General features: G+C 33.2%; 1 protein-coding gene and 1 pseudogene across 1 annotated transcript in view; one reads left to right on the top strand and one right to left on the bottom strand.

Annotated features, from left to right (window-relative positions):
- The window catches only part of KCNH7 (potassium voltage-gated channel subfamily H member 7), a 399,182-nt gene that overhangs the window by 113,470 nt on the left and 262,586 nt on the right, over window positions 1–23,126 (top strand). The gene's annotated exons all lie outside the window — the stretch shown is intronic.
- On the bottom strand, window positions 13,630–13,749 carry LOC120597370 (uncharacterized; annotated as a pseudogene).

The following is a 23,126-nucleotide window of genomic DNA, read 5'->3' as shown; positions in this document are numbered from 1 at the left end:
CTTTATTCTTTTGTATTGATTCCCTTAGCTTGTGGTTCTGTGTTTGTTTTGGTACCTTCCCCTTTCCCTTTTTTCCCTCTCCTTTTGAAGGTAACAGCTATTGTAAACCTGCTTCATTCAGGAAGGAAGCTTCTGCTGTGTTCTCCTTCTTTAATAGAAACAAAAGCACCTTTACTGTGTGAAGCATTCAGAACTTACTCTGGCTGACTGACTTCTAAGTTAAGAGCATATTTTTCCCTTCCCAATTTTTGAGTTATGTTAATTGCTGAAGAGAAACATGGCTATTGGTCATTAGGAAAAGGCCCTGTGAGGTTGCGTGAGCACACAGTAGCTCCAGTCATTCTTTTAAGAAAAAAAATATGAACTAAATTCCCTTTGAAATCTGTTACTGAAAATACAGGATTTAGTTGGATGCAGGGCAATATTTTGTGACTTTTGCTGAACACCACACATTGTAAAAGCCTTTTACATATATAGCCTGTGAAGACCAGCAGTTTCTCAGATTTATCAAGGTGTTGCTGCTGAGGGACTATTTTCATAGGCCCTTCCTGGCATAGGCAGAGACTAATAGATTAATGGTGGCAATAGCAACCTCAGTGAAAGAATTCTAAAAATACAGTAGCTTTCAAAATCTCTGCTCATACAGAGGACCTAGAGATGACATCTGGATTATTGCTTTAGAAATATATTCAGCCCAGAGGGCATACACTGAATGAAATAGGGGCAAGAATATCATGTAATCTACATTTTCTCTTAAAAACTCCTGCCCCTGGCTTCTTGGTTTTCACATATCATTCCAAAGCCTTTACTGTTATTTTTAGATAAGGATTTTTTCAGCCGTGTGGAAATGTATTCTAAAAAGTGTAATGGTTATTTTTAACACCTTATAGATAAGTTTTTGATGCTGAATTGAAGTGACACTGAAGAATACCGTCACAGGTATCTAGAGCAAAATTACAAAGTGGTGGTTTTGCAGTCCATACCAGGACCATAGATGTGTTCAGTTTGATCTATAATATTTTTAAAAGAATTTGAGCCAACTTTTAAAATCTTTACATATCACATCAAGATGTTGAGGTTTCTAGCTTCTCCTGAAAACTCGGAAGATCTGGCAGCATTAGGCCAACATTCTGAACAGATAAAATTGGCTGGAGCTAAGTAAGAGCAGCTCCTAAAGGGCAGCTCTGGCCGATGTTTGCTAGAATCCCTGACACCTGTCCACATCCTGTACAGTACACGTGCGACATGCCTGCACTCTTCCCACTGCACTCATGCATGTCATCAGTCTCAAAGGCTTTGAGTGTGTGATCCTTGTTCCAACAAAACGCTAAAATTGGAATGCGCCTTCTCCCAAATATTAGTGGATAATAGTGCCAACATGTTTGTACTTGCTGAGTGTGTATATGTAAACACTGGTTTATGATGACACCTTTTGCAGTTCCACTGCATAGTGCACTCAGCTCTCCGTAGTATAAGTACCGAAGGACTGACAACAGGCGTGTGTTGTCAGCAAATCAGAAGGAAAGAAAAACAGAAAGTTCTGAACTAATCCAGAATCTTAGCCAAAAATATCTAGAAATAAATTCCGATTTTATTTTACATTCATGTTTTTATATTTTAAAGGTTAACTTGCTTTTGTTTCAAATTACTGTGGTGGCCTCCAGAGTTATTTTAGTGCTTTAGAGTCTATATAAAGGATTTATTGAGCTAATTTTGAGTAACAGGATTTCAAAGCTCCTCTTGAATTTTGGAGGTAATTTTGGACGTCAGATTCCATTTATGTGACTATAAAACTATTTTAACATTTGACCATCTCTGCTCTATGATTGACAAGTCCTTGACTGTCACTCTTGGAAACCACTCAATTCTTTTCTCTTTTTTCTCATTATCTTTCTTGTTTGATCATCATGCATGTGCAGAAGAGCGAGTTCCCTTCAACATCTGCTCTCAAATGACCCAGTTTTATCACTTCAACATGTACTGTTGAATGACCAAGCTGAATGCCTTTACAATTTCATTAGCCATGCAGATTTGTGGTTTGTCTGATATGTATTAGGAAGTTTGTGAGGGTACAGATTTTAAGTTCAACAAACATTCAAGAAGGGAAACATTTCTAAGAGTTGGCGCAGACAGAGAAGTGCTTATGAAGGGCTTGAGTAGAACATTGACAGAGAGAATGATGACTAATAAGCAAGCAAGGGTATTCTAAACACATACAATGAGAAAAACAAAGGCTTAGATATAGGGAGCTTGAGATTTCAAGAGAAGTATAAACATATTGGTTGATTGGAATAAAGGTTTACGAGAGAATCTGGGGGTAGAATGTGGTGAGCCTTCAATTTCAAGCTTAGGAGATCAGAGTATATTCTATATAGATAAGAAATGGCTACAGAAAATACAGACCAGGCATAACTTTTATACAGCTAATTGGGCAACAGAGTTTATTCATTCAATAAATATTTATTAAGTGCATATTAAATGCCTAGAACATACACTGTTACAGGTGCTAAAAATACAAGCATGAAAAAAGATCACATTGTAGAATCTATCACAGAAGAAACAAGGAAAACACAGGAAGACTAGTTTGGATATTATTATGGTATACAAAATCACTACTTATATCTCCACTTCACACACACACACACACACACACACACACCATACTCTCTTGTCTTCAGCCACACTAAAGTGTTCTGACATCCCCACTTCACCTTCGACATGAGCAGTTAAGAAACTCTGTAACCACTGTTACAGGTGCTTACCCATCTCTGTTGTTTCAGGGAGGGGAGAAAATGCTAATAACCTCTGGATGGAGATGTTTGGTTTTCAAGGGTTTTCTTGGATAATCACCAGCAAGAAAAACCAGCACCTGGGTCCAGAGATTCTTAACACTTTACCACTATGTATTATTCCATTATTTTTTTTTAAAGCCAATATTTTCAGTGCTTATTCAAAGATAGATACAATTTAGATACTATATTTAAAAGTATATCAGTTTTTAATCACTCTTCATATACTTCTTTTCTTTAGGATTAGTGAATTTTATTTAATCATCACAATAAACTTAGGAGAGAGATACTAATATCATCTCTATTTTATACATGATAAAATTGAAGCATAGTTGGAAACTTATGGATTATCAGGGCTACACTAATGATGACCTCAGCATCTTACTGCCCCCTGCTGTCACTGAATCGAACCTTTTTTCTTTCATCTTATGCCTCTTCAAATACTAGCAACAACAACATAAGATCATTTACTGGGTGCCTGCCACGTGCTTCCATACTATGTGCTGAAACCAATAGTAGGGATTCTAAAGATGTACTAACTTTTTCTACTTAATAGCTGTCCCATGTGACATCCTGTCACTCTGATCTTCCTTGTCCCTAGGTTTGGATGGCACCCACAATATTCTTTCTCTGTTTTTTCTCCAGGATGATAAGGAATATATATAATGTGGCTAAAAGACTCCTCTATAGATGCATATTACACAGTCGAAGTCAAATTCTCAATACCCATAAAAGCCATTCTACTTTTCCCTAGTAGTTCTCTTTTCTACTCTATTGAAGAGCTATTCCGATATTTTAACCTCCCTTCAGAAGTTTCCAGTTTCTGCCCCTACACCCTTCATTCTTTGTAGTAAATGGCATTGGAGAAAATGAGCTTCCTTAGCACTTCTAAATGTTCTACCATTTACAAGGTCCACTTTATTCTCACCTCTCTCACTTCCCTCCTTTGATCTTGTCTTAAAGAATGAAGCGTACCCCTAAAGAAGAAGCTAATTGCTCTGCTTATGCCTCTGAACCTGTGTCTTTCAATTCTTTCAGGACTTTGATCTTCAATATTTTTATTTTTCTTAATTATTTTTCTTTCTTTAGTCTCTACCTCATATTCCTTGGCATACAAATATCTTTAAACCTACCTTAGTTTTAGTAAACCAAGACTTTCTCTAGACCCTGATAATACTGTAGTTACTATTCTAAGTCTTTGATTATTTTGTCCTAAGGATTCTCACCCTCAGCTACTCAATGCTTCACTTCGTTATAAAGCAGATAACTCTTGAATGCCTGCTATATACTAAGTATTCCAAGCTCTGCTAAACTAACAGTAAGCAAAAGTTTATGTCCCTATGACTCTTAGATGGTAGGAGAAGATAAATAATATAATAAAATCGTATACTACGTTTAAAAATTAATAAGCTAAATAGAAAACTAAGATAAGCAAGGACAACGGGGTATGAGTAGGAAGGTTGTAATTTTGAATAGGTCAGCAAAGGAAAGTGTCACTGAGAAACAACATTTGAAAAAAATTTATATGAAAGTGATATCTGAGCAGAGACAAAAACAAGTGCTAAGGCTCCATGACTGAAGAGTACCTGCGTATTCCAAAAACTGCAAGGAGGTTAGTCTGGCCAGAGCAGAGTGGGTAAGAGAGAAAGTAGTAGATGATGTCAGGTGTGTCAGATGATGTCACTTATCTGTTCTCCTTTATCCCACTCATTTACTTGTTTTGAGTACACATTTTATATTTATGCAGAAGTTGTTTATACATATGGCCCATCTCCTTTATTTGAACATCATCATCTTTACAGCACAATTTAATCTTATCATTGTACCCCTCAAGACTCTACCTTTGTTCTTTTGATACAATAGATATGCTTAACCAATATTTCTTTAATAAAATTAATGGAATAAATTTTGACTTTAAAAAGGAAACATTTCATTTTGAACATATTTAAAAATTCTTTCAATTATTTTTTTTCATATGAAAGCAGGGTGCTAGCTACATAGTTTATGGTAAAGACTATGTAATTCATATCCTCTACTTTTAAACAGAATAATATCTAAATTTGGTCATTATGAACTTCTCCTTCTCCTTAAAGGTTAATGATACTAGTACTTTTTACTTCTTTTAAATTTATAAGTCCGTGCTTGTTCTTTTAAATCTAAAGGACTATCAATAAGTTCCCAAATGTAACCTTGAATTTATAGCTAAACAACACAAACATAAAATAAACAAAAATGGCATCAGTTAGATGTCTTATAGTCACATAGATTTGGATTCTCTTTCTTTGATTTCCAAATTCAAGGAGAAGAAATTACATTCTCTAAATGTGAAACCTCTTAGGGGAAAAAATATAGATTGTCAAAAGATATGTTAATAAGTGTATCCTTAGGCTTAATTGAATGCATATTCTAGGGTGCTGTGAGTAACACCATGAAACTGCAGATGTTTTGTGGTTTTCAGAAATAGAAAACTTCCCCACTCCAACTATGCTCATTAAAGTTCTCAATAGCATATGTAAAACATAAAGTGTTGGTTTAAATGACCACACCAACCTCTAACCGTGGTTATTACCTTTTTAAGTATGAGAGGCAATTTTAAGCAGTTTCTATTTGCTATGTGGACAAGCATTATTCCAAGCCACTTCCCTCCTATAGGCAGCTACATTTCAAAAGTGGCCGACATGACTTTCTTATAGGTGGAGACACTTAGAGGCAAACAGTTTATCAAGAGCTCTGAAAGCTTCTGAATTTTTTTTTTTAAAAGTTACAGAGTTACTAGATAGTATATTGTTAGAGTTTGAACACTCTTGATTATGTAAATGGTAGCATGATTAAGGAAAAAGACTTTGTATAAAGCATATCTGTGCTCTTGACTAGACTCGGATATGCTTTGCTGTGACCTTGTTTGGTTACCTAACACCTCTGAACTTCAGTCTTCCCTTCTATAAAATGGAGATAACAGGGTGCCTGCCATAGAGTTTTTATGAGGATTGAATAATGCACATGAAGCATGTAGAAGACATTCAGTATATGAGAACTATTCTAATCACCATCATCACCAACACAATCATTATTCATATTATCGTGGTCATCTATTCAGCGGTTCTCAACCTTTTTTGCATAAGTGACTGGCACTTCTATGAAAATCTAATGCCTGATGATCTGAGGTGGAGCTGAGGTGGTGATGTAGCACTGGAGAGCAGCTGCAAATAGAGATGAAGCTTCACCGGCTCGCCAGCTGCTCACCTCCTATTGTGCAGCCTGGTTCCTAACAGGCCACAGACTGGTACCAGCCCATGGCCCGGGGGTTGGAGAACCCAGATTTATATAATTACTAAAGCCATTTTTAAGGAGATTATAGTTTTAACTTCAGTATTTCATTTTTGAAAAAGTTATTAGTTTCTTAATGTTTCTGCAGCTTAAAAGGTGATCTTTAAGTATTTCCAAGATTTGATGGGTTGGCTAAGTCATCCTAACTGTAGCAAAGTACCATAGTCTCCAACAAAGCTCCCTAAACCCTCCTGTCATTGGGTAATGGAGCACAAAAGATCTTACATTTAGCAGAGCATTCTTCTGTGACTCGAAAGTGTACCTCTGTGGGTATGTACAGCAGAAGCTCAGCTGAAATAGCAGGAACTTCTAAATGAAGTGCAGACTTCTAAAGTGAAGTCTGACATTTAAGTCAACATTCAAGTCTACATTTGTGTAGAGTGTATTTTCTTTCCAGTGTTCTAATTTCATAATTTTATTGCATTATCGATGGTCTAGGTGGACATACTGGCTAACAGTTGGCTTAGAGTTTTTAACTTAATTTTTAGTGCATTTAATGACTTTCTCAATTCGGTCCCCAAAATTCATTGATAAGTAAAAGATTCACTGACTTCATCACTAAATACCAATTTTTGCTGGATGCTCACAGCAATATTTTTAATGAGCAAAGATTAATTTAAAATCTGAAATTTCTTGAGTCGAATCTTGCTAGTCATTCATTACAACATAGTTCATTTCATCAGTCCCAAAATAACAGTGGGTATCATTAATTGGGCAAATCCCTGAACACCAGTTTAGCACATTTTAGCAATTTAAACTATAACAATTTACACCAGAAGAGACACAAAGTGTTATGTCCAGACATAAAATCCCTTTGAGACATGAGGCAAACAACTTGAATCACTTTATTGTTTCAATGCTCTGAAAAAGCAAATGTTATGTAATGTTACAGACTTTCCATAAGTGAGAAGGATGGCTTAAGATTTATAAATTTTATCTTCTTGGGCAGACCCTAGTGAAAATAAAATTTAATTGCTCAAAGTTGCTATATTTAAAGTACTTTAAAAATGTGCCACTGTGTACTTGTTTTCACTTAAAAAGATAACTCTAATTTCTAGATAAAGAAATAGGCATAGAGAATGTGTCCATTGTTCCAACGTAGCCCTGTTACTGAATATGATATGTGAACTGCATGTAAATTCTGTAATACATACATCAATTTTCAGTTATTAGATTACTTTGAAATAAATTTCCTAATTGTTATGAAAAGTTTTGGTCAGTTTTTTTCTCTTGATGGTAGTTTGAATTAATGATTTTCATGTAATTGCACTGTGTAAATAGAATGCATGATAATAAATTGAAATTTGCAAATATGATTTATCAAAAAAAATCCATAATGACAAACTATTTAAAAGTGCTAAGAAATTTATCTCATTTGTTTTAGGTTTTATTCCTCTTAATTTTGTCAAAATGCAGATATTTTAAAATGTGAGATTCTTCTTGCTATAAGTTTTTTCATCTGAATTTCTTCTTTCTTGCCTCCAATTCCACTTCACATCAGACATTAAGAGAACAGAGGAAAATATTTGTGTGGGTTTCTGGTATCTTTGTATGCTCTGCCTGACCATAAAGCCTTTTTGCCTTCGACCACACAGAGATGCCAAGGGGGGTCTTGATTTCAGAGACAGCTGGCTAATACTTAGGCTCAAAGCAGCAGGGAACTGGGAAGGAAGAATGAAAGAAATTATCTCTCCCATTGCCTAGTGGAGTTCCTTTCCTGTCTTATGGAGCTGGAAAGAGAAACTCTATATGAATGAGGCTGTGGATATATTTATTTTTGAATCAAGTATTTTAAAATAATAACTCCTCCCAATGACAAAAGCTTCTAAAATTCAACCCTTCATCCCGAATTAAGGCATACAACTCAAAATTTAGACTATAATTTCCATACAACCAAATGTTGCATTTCAAGTCAGTTTAAACTTATGGGGGTAAAAAAATAACTTGTTTGCTTCTCTAATTGCCTTTTTTTTCTATTCAACATGTTAAAGTAAAAATAATGTTCTGCCATTATTTTGCATCTTTTAATTTTTAAATCTATTAATACCCACTCACCCTGGAAAAAGCTACATTTCTCTAGTTGAACTAAAGCACAGGAAATATTATGTGATTTAGTCAAGGTCATGCATAATTTCTGTGCCTAGAGAGGCATAACAGGATATCTAAAACTACATTTCTACTCTGGAAAATGTTATCTCATTATTTTTGAAAAAGCTCACAGATATAGTTATTTACTAATATGGTTTTCACTATGACCCTTTAAAATGGATTGAAGAGCAGAAATCACAGTATTACTATAAATTGATATTTTTCACCTTTATATTTTTCCATGTTAATAAAAAGCTTTCTATTATTCCTTTCTTTGTTCTTTTCTGAGAAACTCACATGTAATTTTTAAACAATTGGTAGGTTGATTTCTTGATTGAGCACCTTCTGCTGTTTCTGTCATTTTTAAGATTATATTCAGTGCTGCAAAAGTGCTGGAAGTTCTAGCTGCAAGATAATTGAGTCACCATTTAAAATGACTTTTGTTATCCTTCTAGCACCATAAAGACTGTGGTGACAGGTAATTCCTGTCTTAGAAAACGTCAGTGTTGGTCCTAAGCTAAATTATGAAGTAGTTAAATTTAAGTGTTATGCTTTTTTTATTTCTTTGATCAGTTTTAGAATACCTATACCTTGAAAAGAGATTGTTCTCTGTAGACATTATGTATAAAGTTTAACATTATTTGTGTTTAATATAAATCTTTTGAAATTGTTTTTAATGCAAAATTTTAATGTACAATAATAATAGAGATGTGTTTATTCAAACTATTTCTTCCCCTGATATTTCATAGTTCTTCCAGTTGTATTCTCTCAAGTATACATGCTTAAATCCTTGAAGTTTGCTTAAGCTCTCTGTAATTCAGTTGTCTCATATATAAAGTAGAGATAATAGTTAATAGCCACTTTCTGGGTTGCTGTGGGGATTAAATGAGATATAGCATAATGCATGGTGTATAATAATATCTACTACCAGCAATTTTTAGCCATTATTGTTATTTACCTCTAACTACTATGCATAATTACATATCAAAACTTCTCCTTATTAATATATATTATATCGAGCATTAAAAAAATTATTCATATCACCCTGATGATATTTTGGGTCCTTGCTAGCTTTCTGAACTGCTGCTATATAGCTCTCTTTACACAAGCATTTACTGAGTTCCTACAAAGACTAATGCATTTGGGGAAATTTAGATTTCCAAAGTTGAATCAAACTCTGTCTCTCAAGAAACATTTGAACTAATTAGGAAGAAAAAAATAGGAAGAGATTTACAACTAATATGACTAAAAAAGATCAAAATTTAAAAAAAAATAATAATAATCTGGTACAAGTAACAAGGAGATGTTACTCCAGACAGATATCAGCTTGTTCTAAGGACCAGAGTGATGAGAGAGAGAGGAATTAGAGATGCAGTGCTTTGAAAGCATGAATAATAATTTAAGTGAGAATTTGACTTCTTTTCTTTAAAATATTGGAACACATGTCTTAAGTTCTTTCCTATCACATCTACAGTACACTAATTATTTGACAAGTTTTTGCGGGATAATTGTCACAATTATTTTTAGAATATTTTTAAGTAATTCAAGTAAATGTTAAGTAATATATAAGTCAGTATTTCATCGATTGCACTGGTTATAATACATTATATTCAAGATGGGAACCAGATGTCACAACCTGATGTCATGTCATTTATTTGACATTAAAAATTGGTATCTACAACTTATTTTACTACTGTAGCTAATCTATGCATAATATAGTGTAACAGCCTCAGAATTCAATACTCTAGCAGGAAGGAGGGAGATGCTGAATGGAGATGTAGCTTTGTCTGATTTACAAAGAGAACATTGTGCTTATCACAATCAATAATAACAATGATGATAATGATATATTGACTATTGGTTATGATTCATGCTGGCTGATATTTCTCACTGCTCTTGCTTTTCTTTAAAAGAACTTTACATTTTGAAAATAATAGTTTATCTTTTTGCAGTACCTTTTAGAAATTGAAATTGGTTGAATTATACAATGCTGACAAGCACCAAAATGCTTAATTTGATCTTAAATATTTATGAGGTTAGACTCTAACCCTTAGCCTCATTTTAAGTTGTCTAGTTATTGGCTTTTAAAGGTGTTTTGAGGGGTTATGAGATTATAATCTTGAAGACAATGTACTCAAACTAGCCATCCCTAGAAAAATTTAGCATATCTGGTTTCTGTGTCAATATCATTTTTTTCTAGATACTTTGGTGCTGAAAATAGTAAGAAAAGTTATTTCAAAGAGATTAAAAATATTGTGTAAATAGATTGCAACTAAGGTAAATTTTTAGAAATGGTCTGTAAGCAGTTATTGAACATTTACAAGATATAAATAGACTATAATGAAAAAAATTATATTTATATCTATATATTTGCTAAACATAATTCTCCAGGTAACTCATCAATGACATACCACTAGCAAATTTTTTTATGTATGACCCACAGAAAACAAGTTTTCAGATGTCTACACTAGAGAAACTATAAAGTTTAAACCACAGAAATTAGAATGTCCTAATTATTTATATTTGCAATATTCAAAATGGCTTCTTTTCCTTTTTCCCCAATGACTCCTTTAGAACCATTATATTTTGACAGTGTCCTTAGTAACAATTCACTGAATGTATTATAATAGTTCTGAAAGGGCCAGGAGTATAATATACTGTCACTCCTTATTAACTGAGCATTTGAGTATGTGAAAAATTGTTGGTTTAGTTAGTTATGAAACCAATGTCCTGGCAATAGAGCAAACACAAGAATAATTCCATTTCAAAAGAACAACCCCAGAGCCGTAAAGAGAGCAACAATATTTAACTATTTTAATAAGCCAAAATTCTGATTTTAAAGACACCAAAACAGATTTGTTGTATCATGTTCATCCAGGGGGGTGGGGGTGGGGGAACCTAACTGAATGAGCAACAATCTTTCAATTTGTTTAAAAGCCTTTGACAGACTTAAAAAAAGAAACAGATTCTTAAATGTTAAGGAAAAAACTGAGAGCAACAGTTTTTAAACCTCTGACACAATTACTAAGAAACAAATTCTGTTAGCTTCGAAAAGTTGGAAAGGATCTTTATTTTTCAAATACGCTGACAATCATAAAGTAATGGATTTTTTAAAAGCAGAGACTCCCTGCAAATATTTACATTTTTACATGTAGAATTCTGGAGTGGTTGCTTAGTAGAGCAAGGGATGGCAGTTTCATCATATTTAATTCATCAATGTTTCCTTTCCCATGCACACCAAAACTACGTATTTCAAATCATGATCCTTACAGGCTAGAAACTTTGCCACTGCAAGGAAAGCAGAGAAGTTGGACCACGGGGCTTTCTGACTTCCTGCTCACAAGGATAGTCATCTTGTGGTGTGAGCAGGGATTCAGCATAGCGGCTCATGGCTCCACAGCAAAATTGTAAATGGGTGAAAAGTGTTTGCTTTTGGTCTTTTCCTGTAGTGATATTCAAAATGTCTTTTTTCTTCCTCTTGCCTGGAGCCCCAGAAGATAATGTATCTCATCATGCCTCTTCCCCCAACACACCACTTCCACAATCACAGTACTTGCTCTAGCCAGGGGGTAGTCAGTCTCAACTTTTTATATATTTACATATTAATTAGAAGCTCTCAAAATTTTTTTGGAAAGGAAAAGAAATGTGCGAAGATTTCTCAAGTTTGGGGTTCTTTCCACCATTACTGGAATCATACTACAGAGGCAGATGCCAACTTGAAAGACTTGTCATAGCCACAAGGTGTCATAACCTCATTTAATGAATATATATATATATATATAATGAATATATATAAAATAAATATATATGTTATATATTTCTCTCTTTTTAGTTTTTTAAGTCATGATGTTTGCCTTCCCCCACCCTTCCATCGCTTACATACTTTAGAAAAGGTAGCAGCGGAGAGCAGTGGGAGGGAGGACACACACTTAGAGATGTAGAACTAAATGGCTCTGTGCTATTCAAAAGGAAGCCTCTTGTTTTATCCCCACCAAGAACAGGAGGGACTATTTATTTTTTTAGGGTATTAGACGTGATTATTGGCTATCCATGAGTAATTTAGCCCTTACTAAGTCAAAAGCAAATAAAAAAGAGGCTATCAAATCTCAAACAGATTACAGATGTAACAAATGTAAAAATATAAAGAGAAATATGAAGAGAGAAATAAGAAAACAAATTTATAACTTAGGGATGTAGGATGTTGATTCCATCGTATCTTTTTTATCAAAATAAATTTATTGGAGAAAGAAAATAGGAAGAATTTTAAAACTACAAAATGCTTAGTCAAATAAAATATTTTTCTGCCCAGTGACTATTTCAGAATTAAAGTTACCCTAGAATAAAACATAAACTTGAGAATACAAAGCTTAACAGGTAAGGGAGAGTAAATACTATTTAGAGGGTGTCTGAAATGAGCCAAATATTTTAGATGCATTTTCTCATTTAACCTTTACAGCAACCCTGTGATACTGGTCTTGTGGTCTCCACATCACAAATGAAGAAATTGAATCTCATGGAGATAAAGTAATTTCCCCTGGGAATAAGTAAATGCACAACCTGGGAATAAAATACAGGTCTATTTGACTCAAAGCTAGTTCTTTTTCTAATATACAGTTCTTTGAGTTTTGCTCAAATACAGTTGATTCTCAGGTGTCTCTAATTTTGAACTATCATAAAAAAGAGTGGGAGCCATATGAAGTACAGAAGCTTTTTTGAGAAAATATGGTATATTAATAAGCAATGCAAAGAAAGTAAAAAGGAGGTAGATTACAATTATCCTATGAAACAAAAACTTATATTCACTGACCCAAAGGAAAGAGTCACAGGCAGAAAGAATAATTAAAAGGGAGACTTAGTGATTACTGCCTTATGGTTTTCTATAACCTTAAGTGCTAGAGTACATATCATTTCCAGACAGAGGCATTAATTAAGATACACTTTCTCTTGATATCTTCAGTATTCCATTCGTATATGTAAAATGTCACGTTGTAGGAATTAAAGTTTTATGGGTCTGGATTACAACAAAAGAGTAACAGGCCCAAAGACTGAGAAGAGGGGGTTAGAGAAAAGATGAGTTAGACACCACGATTTTCAGTTCACCTGTCCCAAGTGTGTGAGCTTTGAATCTTATTTGTAAGTGCTATGAAAACTATGAGAGTAATGGGGTGGCATTAATTTTATATTCAAACTACCTTGAGAATCTACCTTGGGAAAATTAATATTATTTTTTCATTTTCAGAGATTTAGACACCAACAATGTGAAGTTATTTTTATCAGACAGAAAGTCAAAGAGATTAAAAGTACAAATAACAGGATTATAAAATGAGGCAACTGAGCTAAACAAAAATATTTTTCACTTATTAAATCTTTTCAGCATTAGATTGACAACTTGTTGTTGTTATTGTTGTTTATTATTATTATTATTATTTTAAGACCACCTGGTATTCCTAGGTGGTCTCCTATCCAAGTACTAACCAAGCCCGACCCTGCTTAGCTTCCAAGATCAGATGAGATTGGCTTTGTTCAGGGTGGCATGGTCGTAGTCGTTATTATTTTTATTTTTAACATTTTATTATGAAATAAAGCACGAATACAGAAAACCACACAAAACAAATGTATGACATTATGAATTATTATAAGACAGATACTCTTCTATCTTCACCTAGGTCAAGAAATAAAACTAAATCACCTGCCCAGAAGTCCTTTCCATACTCTGCACCAATTTCAACCTCTTTCCTTCCCTCCTTTCTAAGTAACCATTACACTAACCTTAATAATGATTAATTACTAGAATTTCTTTTTAAATTTGTTATCCAAGTGTATATTCATAGAAAACAGTTTAGTTAGCCTTGCTCATTTTTTTTTTCAATTTAAAGTATGTTTTATTCTGTAGTCTCTCCCTCTAGTCCTTGAGTTTTCTTAGTATATTTGTACTAGTACCTAGGGCATTCGACCTATAGCATTCCAATGTCTGCATTTTGCTTATTGTGTGCTCTTAGTACAGTGGAACGTGATTCTCTGTCTTCTGTATTTCCTGCAAGTTGGCTGTTGGATTCAGAGACTGGATCAGAGTCATCCCCAACCCTTTGGCAAGACTATGGGTGGTGGCATATTCTTTTCTCAAGAGGCACATAATATCTGGTGGCTTCTCACTTTGAGATACTAACAGTTATTGATGCTCAAAGCCTAAATTCATTAATTTATTCACAGCTACCAACTTCTGGCATTTCTTTATCATTTGTTAATTGAAATAGTTTTATAAAGAGACCCTTTCACCATCTTCTATTTAGTTAACCATATAGAAAAGATTAACTAAATTGAAAGAACCAAGACTAAATACTTGATTCTTTCCATTTATTTATCGTTTTTCAAGATAAAATGAATTGATTTCTATCATCTTGCAAAGGCCAATTAGATTTTTTATATATAGTTAAGAATTTTTTAATTTAAATATGTTTGAAGAGTTTAAATCAATTGTAATTATTCTTTTTTGAAGTTCAGATAGTTCCATTTTGATAGAGGAAGCATCTTTACTTTAGCCTTAGGCCTTCTCACACGAGCTTAGCAGCAGTTTCTGTTAGCTTCTTCAATATTTGATATGATAATATAGCGCAGGCTTATTTATACCATCTCTGTTTCAGACCTGGAATCAGCTTTTTCTTGTAGTCTGTTTCTTTTTGTGAGAAATGGCATTTCAAGGTGACAACTTGAGTACAAGGAATGTTCATTACTGGAGCATTGATCACTGTCTTTAGGTCTTACTAGTAGAGCGCATTAGATAATATATCTGTAAAAATAAAATGCCTCATGAATTTCTATGGATATTTCTCATTCATATCAGCACTTTAGTATTTATTATTATTATTATTTATTTAATATCTTCTGTATCTTCCACATCAAAAATGTTGGTAACAAAGGACTTGGGATGATAGAATTACAATAACTTGTAATTAATTATTTAGTTTATACCATATTACACATGTAACATTCAGAATAACAGTACTAGATGTATATATACTTCTAAATACATAATATAAATATAGTTCCTAAAAGAGTTGTAAAATATTTAACATATTATTTCTCCCCTCCCTTACATTACCTAAATATGTAGTCTTGGTGTCCTTTTATTTTTTTCATTTTTTTATTAAGTTTATTGGGGTAACATTGGTTAATACAATTATATAATTTTCAGGTGTACATTGTAATTTAACATCTATATATTCTATTGTGTGTTTACCACCCAAAGTCCAGTTTTCTTCAGCCATCATATATTCGATCCCCTTTACCCACTTCACCCTCCCCCTACTCCCTTATATTTGACTCCTTTTAACCGTCTACCTACCCCCTCCTCCTCTACCCCATACCCTCTGGTAACCACTAGTCTATAGTTCATGTCCATGAGTCTGTTTGTTTGTCCTATTCATGTGTTACTTTTAGGGTTATGTCCCTAAGTGATATAAACCCACATAAGTGATTTTCAACTTTTTCTGTCTGGCTTATTTCACTTAGCACGATTATCTCGAGGTCTATCCATGTTGTCGCAAATCGCAATTTTCATCTCTTCTTATGGCTGAGTTGCTCTCCTTTTTTAACCCTTACTTAGTCTTAGTTCTACAAGTAACCGTATGCTTGATGTCACCTCAGTCCTTATCTCTTTGCCTCCTTTAATCATTTGATTTGTTTGAAGATCATTCACTGGTAGATTCCTCAAGAAGAGTTTATGTGAATAATACTCCTTTGTATGAAATTTGTCTTTATGAACTTTTAGGGGGATGTAAGAGTCAAGATATCTTTTCTACCTACACAGAGCTTTTTGGTTGTTTTCTCATAGTGATCCAAAAAATACGGTGCCTTGTTTTCCAAGATTTCCTGCAGCTGTTCTTCTTACCTGCTTTTATGTGGACCATCTCTCTCTTTAATCTCTTTGTCAGTATTCTGTCCAATTTTGATTCTTCTTCAGTAGTTTTCCCATAGAGTGGGGCCCTGGGATGTCAATTTTAAGAGATATAGAGCCTAGGCTGCTTGCAGCCTCTTGTGTTCTGAAGACATACCTAACTGGGGTCTCTTGTACTCACTGACTATTGTACTAGGCAAAACCACTCTCATTTTCAACTTCTATTCTCAACTTGGCCCACCATGCTTTCCAGTGAAAAGCTCTTGACATTTTGGGGTTCTCAGTACCATCAGATGCCCCATTACTTCCCTCTACTTATTCCCAGAAAGACCCAAGTAACCCATAGCCTGTGACTGGCAGCATTGTGTCCTCAGAAGCTTATATTTGGGGTCATGGTGATATCTTGTCATCTAGTTTTGTTATAAATGTTGTTCATAGGTTTTTGGTTTTGCTGTCTTGTTAATTTGTCTATTTTTGTGTTAGGTTCAGAGAAATTTGAAAACTATGCTGTTACTGCTATTCTTGTTAATCTGTTTTGTTAATCGTTTTGTTAATCTGTCTATTTTTATTTTAGGATTCCAAGAAGTTTGAAAATTATGCTTTCATAGTTTTCTATGTTACTGCTATTCCCCCCAAAATTCAATAACTGGTTATTATTGAATAGTGATACAAAAATACTCCAATTAATAGGAAAAATAAAATTAATAGACTCATAAATAACACAGGCAGTGGAATCATAAGTTTCTTCCTATGGAAAAACATGAAATTTCATTTAAACAAATATAATTAGTACCCAAAAACAATGCAAAATAAAGATACCTAGATTTAGTGAAAAATTCAGAAATAATAACTACTTGTATAGTCATTTGACTATAAGTTAGCTAGAAGTTGTGTTCTAGGCAGTATCTTGGCTGTGAGATATGCTTCTTAATAATTTTGTAATAACCTGTCTTCTACTCCTGCCTGGGAAGCACATTGCTGGAAAGAACAAGAACCCATGATACATACAGCCTCTGATTATGCATGCTCACAGCCAGAGGCTATAACATCGACTTTCTGAGTGAGGGGCTTAAAGAATCATAAGAGACCAGACTCCTCATGTGAGTATCAAGTATACACACACATCAGATGGTTCTTGGAGTGTTCAATACTGCAAAGATCTGTGCATGTCCACTGTCTCTCTGCCAGAGTGAAATAACCCTATTAATTGAAGCTGAACTGTTAGAGCGGAGATGAAAATCTGACTTCTGGGTTAATGTTTCAATGACTCATTGTAGATATCTTTCTCAATGACATCAAATGCCTTTTCTCTATCTGAAAAGTCCCAGCCTCCAAAAAACAGCAGAAGTCTGTTCACTATTTCCAAAGTTCTGATATGCTGATGAGAGTTCTTCATAATACACTATGTAAATTACTGAAAGATAAGTGAATTAGGATGAAGGTGATTAATTACAGTTCCTCAAATATGTTTTCAGAATGAGAGAATATATTATTAAAATATGTAGATACTTTTTAATAGCTAGGCTTTATAGTTGTATAGCACCTTTCTCCAAGGGGTTTTGAAAACTATCTCATTAATCCTCACAGGCTTATTATTAAATTATGAAATCTCTGTACCATTCGAAATTAACAGCAATAGAATATTCTTTGTTGTACCTTTAATATCTTGACTCCTTATTATCTCTAATCTCCTCTGAGATAACAGCCAGTCTTACTTTTTTAAGTATTTGTTAACATGAAACATAAAGTTTTTATATTTGTGTTCAGCTTATGTTGCCACGTATTTTTCAGAGATTTAGAAATTGTCTTTATTTTTTATTCATTAAATCAGAAATGTCATCGACTTTTATAAGGTTTTTGTTATATTTTCTTACCCACTTACATGCTCAACATTCTCCTGCCCTTCAGCCAAGTTTTTTCTCTAAGAGATAAATTGTAAATACCACCTGAACACCATATAGCCTTCTGCCTCCTGCCATCAGTAGTTTTTCTTAACTAATCCGATTTGCAATTGGATGTATGTGCTCATGTACTAACATATTACATATACATTGAAAATGACCTTTCATTGACTTGATGCTGTTTAAACATGAAATAATTCTCAGTGTTACCTTACTCATTTTTAATACTTCCTGAATATGTGACATTCTTCTGATGTATGATTAGAACTGATCTGGAGACAACACAAATCACATGCTATAATTGAAAACTACTGATTTAATCTTACTCTTCCTATTTCCCTTAAAAATTTAGCCATTTCTCTTCCTTTATAATGTTTTATCTTTAAGCTATTTCTAGGGTTACAGATGCATGTGTGCTGGATGAGGTCTTTTTTCTGTTTTTGTTTTTGTTTGTTTTTTATTGTTTGTTTTTGTAGTCATTTACTCAAGAGCACCTTTAAAATGAAGGATCAGAGTTAAGCTAAAAGGCTCTTGGATGTGTTTTTTAATGAGTAATTTTAGCAGGTAAAAGACTCTTAGCCTGTAGTTCATGTGAATAAACTATTTAGAGAGACTCTTATTCTAAAAACATAATTTTCCTGTTTATTCAGTATACGTGTGTGTGGATTATTTGGCATTCTTACCAATGTAGATATAATCTAAAGCCGATCATTTACCTTTTTACAAATTAAACAACATAAATGACCATGTAATTTTTTTCTTTTATTTACTTATTTAGTTATATTCTCTAGATTGTTTACAAGTTTTCTTTGGAACTCCAACACTTCTTTTCTTATCGCTATCTCTCTCTTTCATACTTTCTTTTGCTAAATCACTTGCAATGTGCTGGCTACTTTACAGTGTTTACTTTTATTGGATTACGTTTATTTTTGATGTGGCTTTCAAATTCTCCCATGTGGCCCCTAATTCTTGAACACCAACATTTGTTTTATTTTTCAATGTTTGAAAATAAAGCACAAATATGAACTTTTTTCAACCCTTATCAGCCCACTTCAAACACTGCTTTTGTCCTTAATAGTGTTATGCTGGTGTATACTCTAAAATATAAGCAGAGAAAAATCAAGTTATCTAGAGACTCCCTTGTACCTATTGGATTTGTCAGTCGAAAAATAAAGTAGTAAACAATCTGTTCCACTGTCACAAAATCTTTTCAAAATTTTGTACACTATATTTTTATTATAGTACTCAAACACTTTGACATTACAAATGCAAAAATGTGTGTGTGTGTGTGCATGTGTGTTCATGTGAGTGTCCATGTCTGTACACTAGGGGATTTTGTTTAGAATGGTTTGACATGGATTCCAAGATCTATAATTCATTGTACCTATGGCGTAACTTTGATTATAAAATCTAATGTTTACATCAACCTTAATTTCCTTTAAACAATACTACTGTCAAGGCCTAAATGATAAGTAGATTCAAGCTATCAGATTTTTAGAACTAAACACAATTGGTCATGTCATGATTCCAATAGATCAGCAATAATAGAAATTACAAGAAGAAAAAGATGAGGTTTTTCTTTGAATCTATCAAAAGAATGTTGTCCAATCTTAACAACTTCAGGAATATTGGTGTTTACAATCTTCCTCAAAGGCCACAATTGTTTTACATGCTTTTAAATGACTGGTATGATTTTTTAAAATTAATTGATAAAAAAAAAAAAGTCGTAGAATAGAAATATTTGACTTGAAAAAATGTGAGATTATTTGTTAAAATAAAAGGTATTTTTAGAGGCAGTTGTCAAATTATGCAAGTAGTCTTGGTTTGCTCTTTAGCTGAAGGGTGGACGAAGGAAATGTAAGTCCAAGGAACAATTTTTGGCCTTATTGCAATGGAATTTTAAAATAAAACTCACATGTTTATGGAAAATATGATCTCCTAATAATCTGTTGTTTCTACATGTAGCTGTGACTTAACTAATCATATTACTCCTTGCTATAGTGGACTGACTTCAATTATAAAGGGTTATAGATAAAATATTTATTATTTTACATATAATTCATCATTTTTAAGAGTTTGCTACTATAAAAATTTTTATGAGAATTAAATTGAGTTGGTGGGAATCTTGCTTATAAAACCTCAATAGAGACAGAGACAAAACTGTTACCCTACCTGCCGAACAATGCCTTTTGATCTGTTTTCAAAATAATCTTAGTGGTGAAAATTCACTCAAACTAGGGTCTCCGTGAGTTATAGGAAAAAAAAACTACTGGCCTAGAGCAATAACAAACAGCATTTAAAACTTAAAAAATAAATAGCAGTGGTCTATGAAGTAAATTACTAATAATGATCCTAGAAAAATAAAATAATTTAAAAGAATCCAGAAGAAACTTCCACTTTATCTTGTCTGCATATTTTATTATATTAACTTGCTTTTTATTATAGTTAAAATGTATTTTCATTTTTAATTTCAAGTTTGATATTTACAGAAATTTAAAATTCTTTGTTTTTTGGTTTAAAAGTCATTTATGGATGGAAATAATACTATTCCATTAAGTCTGTAGCCAAGAAGCTGACAAATCACTCTATGTCTTCATACGATGTCTTCAAACAATGAGAAGCAGGAGAAACAATAATTGAAATTGACCTGATATCTACCTAAGCGAACCAGGAAATTCTAGCAAATGGATAGTGCTGAAAATGAGACAGGTATTAGGCTTCCTCTGTAGATATAAAAAGTGAACTTTCCTCTGAATGTTTCCACTAAGTAAAAGTACTGTTAAAATTCTAGTTATTTGACAGGGGAATATTGACTGAATTCTACTATTTAAAAGAAGACATTTCTTCTTTCCTCTTCACCCTTGTTGAATTTTTTTTTTAAGTTCTAGGATGCTTGTAGAAGGCAGATTTTTCATAAAGCCGGTTATGAATAAGGTAGTAAATGCTTATCTTCCTCATGCTCCTTATCTTTCTTATCCTCCTCTGACATTTTTTATCTGAAAGACGTTGAAATGTTTACTCGCATCCTCTATAAAATAGAGGTTCTAGAAACCATTTAGTTTTAGATTCAATAGTGCATGCCACAATCTTAGAAAAATGCATGATGGATAAACACCATTGTTGTCTTCACTTGAGTCAATAAGGCTCTAAAAGGCACTAAATACATTTTAATTGGAAACTATACAAGCAGATTAAACTGAACCTTGCATATTATAGTTCTTGAATTGAATTTACTCATACTAGACGTCATGTTTGTCTTTTTAGAAAGAAATGTTTTTAAGATTCCTGTGCTACTGAATAACAGAGAAACCTAAATAACCATAATAATTATATCTCATACAATAATTAAGTATTGTCTTTAGTATTTTCTATTACAATACTAAATACTAGACACTATTTATGTAAAATGAACTATGTGTCAGACACTGACTTGGAAAATTGGGGAGTTTTTTTTGCATTATTACTCAGGTTTACAATAACTCTGGCAAGATAGCAGGTGCTATGCCCATTTCACAAAGAAAATTGAGGCTAAAAGTTACATAGCTAATAAGTGGCAGAGAAGGGATTCATTGTAGATCTTTCTGACTCCATCTCTGGACTCTTTGCACTGTTGAAGCTTATAGAACTCTGGGAAATAAGGCACCTACACCCACTTGTTGAATGACAATGAAACACAGCATATCATTAAGTAGCATATTAGACAGCAGAAACCAGAAAAGAAAAACAGGATGGAAAAAGGAAAAATAAAGGTTAGTACAAAGAGATGAGAACATAGAAGCATAGAATTACCTAAAATATACCTATACCCTGTTTAAAATTCATAACAGTGAAAGGATGAGTTGCATTGGAATGCTTGATAAATCATAATTTAACTGGAAAACTGAATTCACTTTAAAGAGTTTCCTAAATATTATTATCCCTATATTCTTATCTAATACAATAAAATAGCTTGGTAAGAACTATAATCCTCCTAATTGCTTAATGAGTTTTTATTTCATCCTCAAAACTTTACTGTTTGTCTTATGTATTATAAATTATCACTAGTAAATTTGCATTTTAATTGTTCCCCATATGCAGTGAAATATGCTTTAATTAAACATTTCTTGATGAAATGCATGATAAAAGTAACTAGGATTGTGCACACAATGGTTTTCTGTTTACTAGAAAAGCTCCTGGGCCAGAGAAAATCATTCTGGTGTTTATCATGCATGAAAAAGCTGAATTTTAAATGAACATATTTTTATTTTTCCTAATGGCTCTGCCCTCAAAATGGTAGGTCTTTATTAGTGGTGTGCTAGTAAATGTTTAATAAATATTTTCTTTTTTTTTGGAGGGGGGAATTCTGATTTGTTGTGTTTACCAATTTTTGTGGCAAATACTTCCAACATATCTGATGTCATGCTACCAATGTTATAACACTGAATGTGGAGTTATTTCTACCATACAGACACAACATCATAAATAACCTCAAGAGCATACATGTTAATAAAATGTTATAAAATAATTAGAAAATAAGAGTTTTATATATGTTACCTGTGTTTTTTAATATAATTTATTTAATTGTAAATTTATATCATTCAATTTTTAGTAATAGTTGTGTTTAACCAGTGTCTCACAAAAGTCATGAATCACTTTGGAGTCATTTTGAACTAATATGAAGCAATGTTAGTGGGACGCAGCAGACCACTGATCCTAAGCACATAATTTTCTAAATACATAGCAATGTGAAACATCAAGGTTTTGAAAATGAGAGAGTAGGGAATAAAGATAGTACTGTCTAAAAAATGGTTCAAAGTTCATCAGTCAGGGTCAGTTTCAAGGCTGTGGTTGTTACTAGCCATATTCTTCTTAATGAGCATTTTCATTGTTGGGACACTACCTTTTTGGTTTCTTTCTGTTCATGAGGACCCTGATAAAACTAGACAAGACCTGTGGACAGCTAATAGCTATAACTACTATGATAGAAATAGTTTCTTCTAAAAAACAAAGAAACAAAAATACTTTTCCATACTGAATATGGGCTTTTCTGGGAATCTGGAGGATTCTGAAAATTATTCATCTCTAATGAAACAGTTGTTGAAACTTTTTATCCAAGGCTGCTTGTATGCCAGACAGGCTGGTGACCCT

The sequence above is a fragment of the Pteropus medius genome, unplaced genomic scaffold, assembly GCF_902729225.1.
Source record: "Pteropus medius unplaced genomic scaffold, Ma_sr-lr_union100, whole genome shotgun sequence".
Classification (NCBI taxonomy): Eukaryota; Metazoa; Chordata; class Mammalia; order Chiroptera; family Pteropodidae; genus Pteropus; species Pteropus medius.
This window is presented reverse-complemented; position numbering and strand designations above follow the sequence as displayed.